Source organism: Phascolarctos cinereus, unplaced genomic scaffold, assembly GCF_003287225.1.
Source record: "Phascolarctos cinereus isolate Bilbo 61053 unplaced genomic scaffold, phaCin_HiC Scaffold_681;HRSCAF=1317, whole genome shotgun sequence".
In the NCBI taxonomy this organism is placed as follows: domain Eukaryota; kingdom Metazoa; phylum Chordata; class Mammalia; order Diprotodontia; family Phascolarctidae; genus Phascolarctos; species Phascolarctos cinereus.
Genome location: NW_027556048.1, coordinates 1 through 6,401, shown reverse-complemented (window position 1 = coordinate 6,401; position 6,401 = coordinate 1). Strand labels below are relative to the sequence as shown.

General features: G+C 38.2%; 1 pseudogene; it reads right to left on the bottom strand.

Moving 5' to 3' along the window:
* Window positions 1-6,000: 6,000 nt before the first annotated feature.
* Window positions 6,001-6,393, bottom strand: LOC110204599 (Ig heavy chain V region 914 pseudogene; annotated as a pseudogene).
* Between the last annotated feature and the right edge of the window lie 8 nt (window positions 6,394-6,401).

Here is a 6,401-nt window from a genome sequence, read left to right as displayed (position 1 = left end):
CTTGTTTCACCCCTGATGTTATTGGAAATGCTTCTAGTTCGTCCGCATTACATATTATGCTTGCTGAAGGTTTTAGATAGATGCTATTTATTAGGAAGACTTAATTTATACCTATGCTTTCTAGTGTTTTTAATAGGAATGGGTGTTGTATTTTGTCAAAAGCTTTTTCTGCATCTATGGAGATGATCATGTGGTTTCTGTTGGTTTTGGTGTGGATATGCTCAATTATGCTGATAGTTTCCCTAATATTGAACCAGCCTATCTATACCCTATTATAGTAACACCAAACTTCTAAAGATACAGCTATAAAATAATGATCTTTAATCCATATAATTAAGAAAAGCTAGAAATTCTTAGCTATTCTCTTTTGAGCATAGATAAGAAAGGTAGCAAATAGTTGTGCAGATATTATAGTAGTAAGCAGTTTGGTTTAACTGTAACAGGAAAGCTGACTACTCTGTCTTAGACGATCCCACCACATTTTTTTTTCCATTTCCTGCCTTCAGGCAGTCCAGTGGGTCTGACTTTCCAGGGGTTCCCTATGGCCTGGATGGTCCCCTGGTATATGCAGTGCAAAATTTAAATATAGGAAGGAGATTCCCCACTAAGGAAAGATGTGCCAGATCTCTACTTACACTAACTCTACTCCCCTTAACACCACTAATTAATTCATTTTTAGCCCAGTGAATTCATGATGGTCTAAATTTCTGTGGTCTAATTTTTTTCCTATGTTTTCAGAGAGTTATTGTACTATTTATTAGTAAAAGTATTCTGCTTCATGTCAAAGTAGCCCTCTTTTAGAAACTAACCCACCCAATTACTCTTTCACACCATTTAGAGAGATTCTACTATATTCTCTTTGTAGTTTATCATAACCTCCCTCCCAACCTCCTTGGTGCAAATTAAATAAATTTAGACCAATACTCTTTTGGATTAACCATAAGTTTGCCTTATTGTTGTGCCACAATCCAGACCAATTGACCTAGTTGCCTGGAGTCAGATGACTTGGTTTCAAATTCTACCTTTGACACTTTGACACTGTGATGTACAAAGAATCATTTAAATTCCCTTCCCTTCAGTTTTCTCTATGTGAGGGATTAGACTAGGTGCCCCCAGAGGTCTTTTTCAGATCTAGAACTGGACCAGCCATTTAATGCTATTACCTCATGGCTTGTAGCAAGCATGTCAGCATCAGTTGACAACAGAAATTTTAAAGAAACAGAAATAAGCTTTGGAATAGATTGCTCTAGGCAAAGGGGGACAGGAGAGAGACAGTACAGGAAGTAATTATTCTCAGAAAACAAGGATGACTACAACATGATCACCAGGGAAGATTTTTTTTTTTGCGTGATTACTTTTACATGATAATTTTATATGATTTACAGAATAATGTTATTCTGTATTTGGGGGGAATAGCATGTTGTACATGGTAGATTTGCAATTTTATGTGCAATCATCTTTTTTATTGTGCTGTTATGGAAATGCTGGTGATGTTCTGTGAATTGATGTGAAATATATTTTTAAAAAACAATCAATTCAGCTCAAATCCCAGTGTGGAGGCTCTACAGGGTCAGTCATCAGGATAAAAAAAAATCACGCAAGACTGAAGTTGCTCTCCTAGAGCTAGAGGACTTGTGTTGGTTTTCACATCAAGGGAGAAAGGAGTTTGCTTGTCCTCTTCCCTTCATTCTTGCTGTTTGTCCTTCATTCTCAAGGAGGACCATGTCATCAGGAAGGTGATGTCATGACTTGCAAGTGAATTGGATTAAAGTGGTGGAAGGCTCTGCAAAATCACCAGACTCACTTTCTTCTCCAGAGCCATCAGGGTCCAGGGGCAAGAAATAAATCAGGATGAGTAAAATATCCCCCCACATCCCTTCAATAGAAGGGAAAACAGCTGCCAAGTCCTTGGGCTTAGTCTTCTCCCTGATCTGCAAAGAGAAGGATCCTCCACAACTGTTTCTAAAACCCAGGAGAGCATTTTATGACACTAAGAACATGCAACATTGATGATGCAAAAGACAGTGTCTGTCCTTCCCCCATCACTCCAATTATTCTCAATACCAAGAAAATGCATGTTAGGCTTTTTTCGTGTTACTGATATTTTTTGAGGCAGTCCACTCCAATTTTTGGTTACGGAAGCACCCTAAGTCTCTCTTATCCTTGATTTTGAATTGAATCTGCTCATGGGTACTTTTTCCCTCTATGTCTCTGCCCCTGTCCCTTGGCTCTTGTGTTTCCTTCTGCTTGTTTTTTTTGCTTATTTTTAAAATTGGAATCCACGTGTTTTTTACCTTTACTGCCAACCATGTTCTCTCATCTCTCTCTTCCACCTACAGTAAATGAAGAATGAAATGGACAAGAGATGCGAAGAAAGCTTCCATTATATCTCTAGGAATATACTGTTTCTAATGTAGGCCCACAATGTATGGTGGGACAGTGACATAGGCACCCCAAGAAACCAACTCCCCATTTCTTCTTCTACAGCATTTAGAAAGAGAGTTTCTACTATATTCTCTCTGCAGTTTATAATAACCTCCCCCTCAAATTACTTTGAGCACATTATGCCCTTGTGGGGCATGAGTTTGTCTTCTATGCTGTCAGAGCATTTTGAACTGAACTTCCAAATAAAGACACTACTCCTTACTAAGAGGTCGCAAGTCTGCCATCACTATGTCCTCAGAAAATAGAGTATCTTTTCCCTGCTCTTATTTACTTTCTCTTTCTTTTGTACTGAGTAGGGAAAGGGGTGGGTCAGTGCTCTTATTCCATGGGGAGAAGGGGTGAAGATGGGAAAATAAGGGTAAGGGTTTGCAAGGTCCATTAGGACCTTTCCATAAAAACAAAATATTTTCACATCAGCCATTGGGATTGTGAAATCTTGTATAATGCATAAAATATGAACTATATCAATTTTGTATGTCTTTTTTTCCTTAACTGGCACAGGACTTATATTTTCATTTTACAGTCTCTGCTTCATAATCTTTAGAAAAGAAAATAAAAATTCCATACATTATGGAGAACATAGTTAAATTTTACAAGTAGGTCCTTTCCCCCCCTTTTTTTTTTTATTGTCGTTGGGATATAGACCTAGCAGTGGTATTGTTGGATCAAAGGGTGTCCTTATGTTGTGGCCAAGAAACGGAAATTGAGGTGATATGTATGAACTGGGGAATGGCTAAATAAGCTCTGATATATGATTCTGATGGAATATTATTGTCCTATCAGAAGTAACAAGCAAGATGATTTCAGCAAAACCTGAAACACTCACTTGAACTGATACAAAATTAAGTGACCAGAACCAGAAGAAAGTTGGACACAGTAACAGCTCTATTGTTTGATGATCAGCTGTGATGGACTTCGCTTTCTCAGCAACACAATGATCCAAGATATTTCCAAAGGACTCAAGATGAATCATGGTATCCAACTTCAGAGTAAGAACTATAGAGTCTGAATGCAGATCAAAACACACTATTTTAACTATTTTGGCATTTTTTTCTTTGTCCTAGTTTTTCCCTTTTGTTCTGATTCTTCTTTCATAATATAACTAATGTGAAAATATATTTAACATGCTTGCATATGTTACAAAGGAGGGAGGGACAAAAATTCAGAATTCAAAATCTTAGGAAAATGAATGTTGCACACAACCTTTACATGGAATTGGAAAACATAAAATTCTATTAAGTGCAAAAATAATAATGTTAAATTTTAAAGCTCATCGATATTTGTCAGTACCAGAATACCTACATCCATGAACAGACATTTTGAATACTGAATGGATGATCAGAAATGGAGTTTGGTAAACAAGACACCAAGCACAGTTTTTTTCATTAAGTTCAGATGAGCTGAATCCTCACTTTCCAAGGTGTCAGCAATGATGACTGCATCGAAAATCTTTTCTAAACATTTCTGTTCTGGTGCCAATGGGGTCAACATTGCTGAGGAGGCAGTGACTAATTGCTATTGAGTACAAAAAGCTCAGGTGTCAGGGTAAGAAGGCACCTGAGAGGAGCAACTGGAATTTCCTTACTTTAAAAAATAAATGTATTTCCTTTTTAATAAGTCATTCAAGCAGGGTTTACCCATTTCCTTTAATAGTTTTGGGATTCTATTGGTTAGCCAGTCCCTACAACTTCCTCATGTAGAGTCACTACCTTTCATACTTCAAGCCTAAAATTCCTCTCAGATTGATTACTGAAATTACTTACATCAGCTAAAGCTATACACACTTGTTTTTTACTACTTGATTGCAAGTTGTGAGTGGGACACTATTTAGGCTCTATGTAAAGGCATTTTTAAGCCATGCATAATGCATGTGATATTGCTGTATGCATATAATACTGAGAAGATTAAAATGGATTCTGTATCATTTTCTTATTGATCTTATTTGCAATTAATTGATTATGCCCTATGACTGAGTACTTACTTATGATTCTACGTCTCTGAACTTAGTTCAGAATTCAGCTGACCTGTGAGGGGGTAAGGTTTGAAATCCAGTTCACTTGCTAATCAGTGTGTATTCTTGTCTCAAGAAATTCTGTTAACCATGAGGGAATATGGTTTCCATAAGGGAATTGGGCCTACTATCTTTACACTACCACACTATCCTTCAGGGATATCTGGTTTGCAATCACAAGAAGTCTAGATCACTATCTTCTAACATGAAAGTAGACTCAAAATAACCACTTCTTACTCATAAAAGGGAAAGAAGGAGGGTTGGTGTTAGGCCCCACTCCAAATTTCTAAACAATCATGTTCCCCACTCTTTGCCTATGTAAAAAATCATGTTGACCTCAAGCCCCTGATGTCACCTATCCTGTTCTGCTCTTGGTTCTGTGCTTGCCAAAATCTATACAAGGAGAGCTGTTTTTTGCTTGGGATCTTTGGCTGTAAACTGAGGCAGTTGTTGACCCATCTTGTTCTCAGGTTCCCAGCCTTTATACTAGAATGTATTCTTGCTTAGAGAAAGGTGACTTAATTTACCTTCCTGTTAAATTTAACTCATAATAATACTCAAGAATTTCTTTTACCACATGCGGACATGTCAGAGAATTTACTCATTTTATATATATAACATTTAAATGAGAAATAGAACAAAGCTCAGCAATTTGGCCGAGCCAAATTCGAAAAGGAAGAGAAGGTCAAATCAGCAGCAAGTATTTGTTTATTGAACATAGTAAACTATGTGACAAGCACAGCACTAAGTACTGGGGATACAAAGAAAGGCAAAAAATTGTACCTGTTTTTAAGGATGTCACTCTTATTCAGAGAGACAACATTGAAATAATAACACTACATTTCTATACCTGTGTGTGTGTATGTATATGTATATATGCACCAAAAGGTAGAATTAGAGAGGAAGGGGAAAGTAGAAGGTGGGGAGTATGTTAGGTAAGATTTATGGAGGTCAAGGGGCCAGGAAGCAAGGATGAGAAGGAGAAGAATTCCAGCCAGTGAAAATACACAGAGTAGACAGATGGAATCTGTTGTGAAAGGAGCAGCAAGGAGATCAGTGCCATTGAACTGATGAGTATGTGGAAAGGACTAAGATAGAATAAGACAGGAAGGAGCCATGACACAAAAGTATTTAAAAGCCAAATCAGAACTTATATTTTCTTCTGGATTCCCCAGAACTTGGGGAAAATGGTCAGATCTATGTTTTAGGAAGGTGACATTAATAGCTGAGTTTAGTGTGGACTGGAGTGAAGAGAGTTGGTAAAGGCTTGCCTCAGGGCGGTTGCAGTACCTTGAGGAGAGAAGGGAGATTATACTAGATTTGTGATAAAAGTAGAATGGACAATACATAACTACCAATTGATTATGGGGTAGAGGTGGAACTGACAGTGAGGCATTAAGAATGACAGCCAGCTACTGGAAAAGTTGCTTTCTCCTGCGATAGAAGAAAAAACACCACAAGCCATAGACAGAAATTCACTGTACCTGTTCCTTGATATAGGCATCTTTTACTTTGTGCATCATGAGCTCAGTCCAATTCTTGTCTCACTCACACTTCACCTCCTGGCAGGGGAAGTTTTTATCTGGTCTCACATTCCTTTTCCTCACTTTGCCTCTTGCACAGTAGTACACAGCTGTGTCCTCAGTCTTAAGGGAAGTCATTTGTAGATATAACATGCTGTTGCCATTATCTCTGGAGATGGTGAATCGGTCTTTCACAGAGTCTGCATAGTATGTACTTCCACTAGTGCTAATTCCTGCAACCCATTCCAGTCCCTTTCCTGAAGCCTGGCAGACCCAGTTAATCCTGTAGCTGCTGAAAGTAAATCCAGAACCTTTGCAGGAGAGACTCACAGATCCCCCAGGCTGTATCACTTCTCCCCCAGACTCCACCAGCTCCACATCACACTGGACACCTACAACACAGAGACATTGCATTAAAGTCA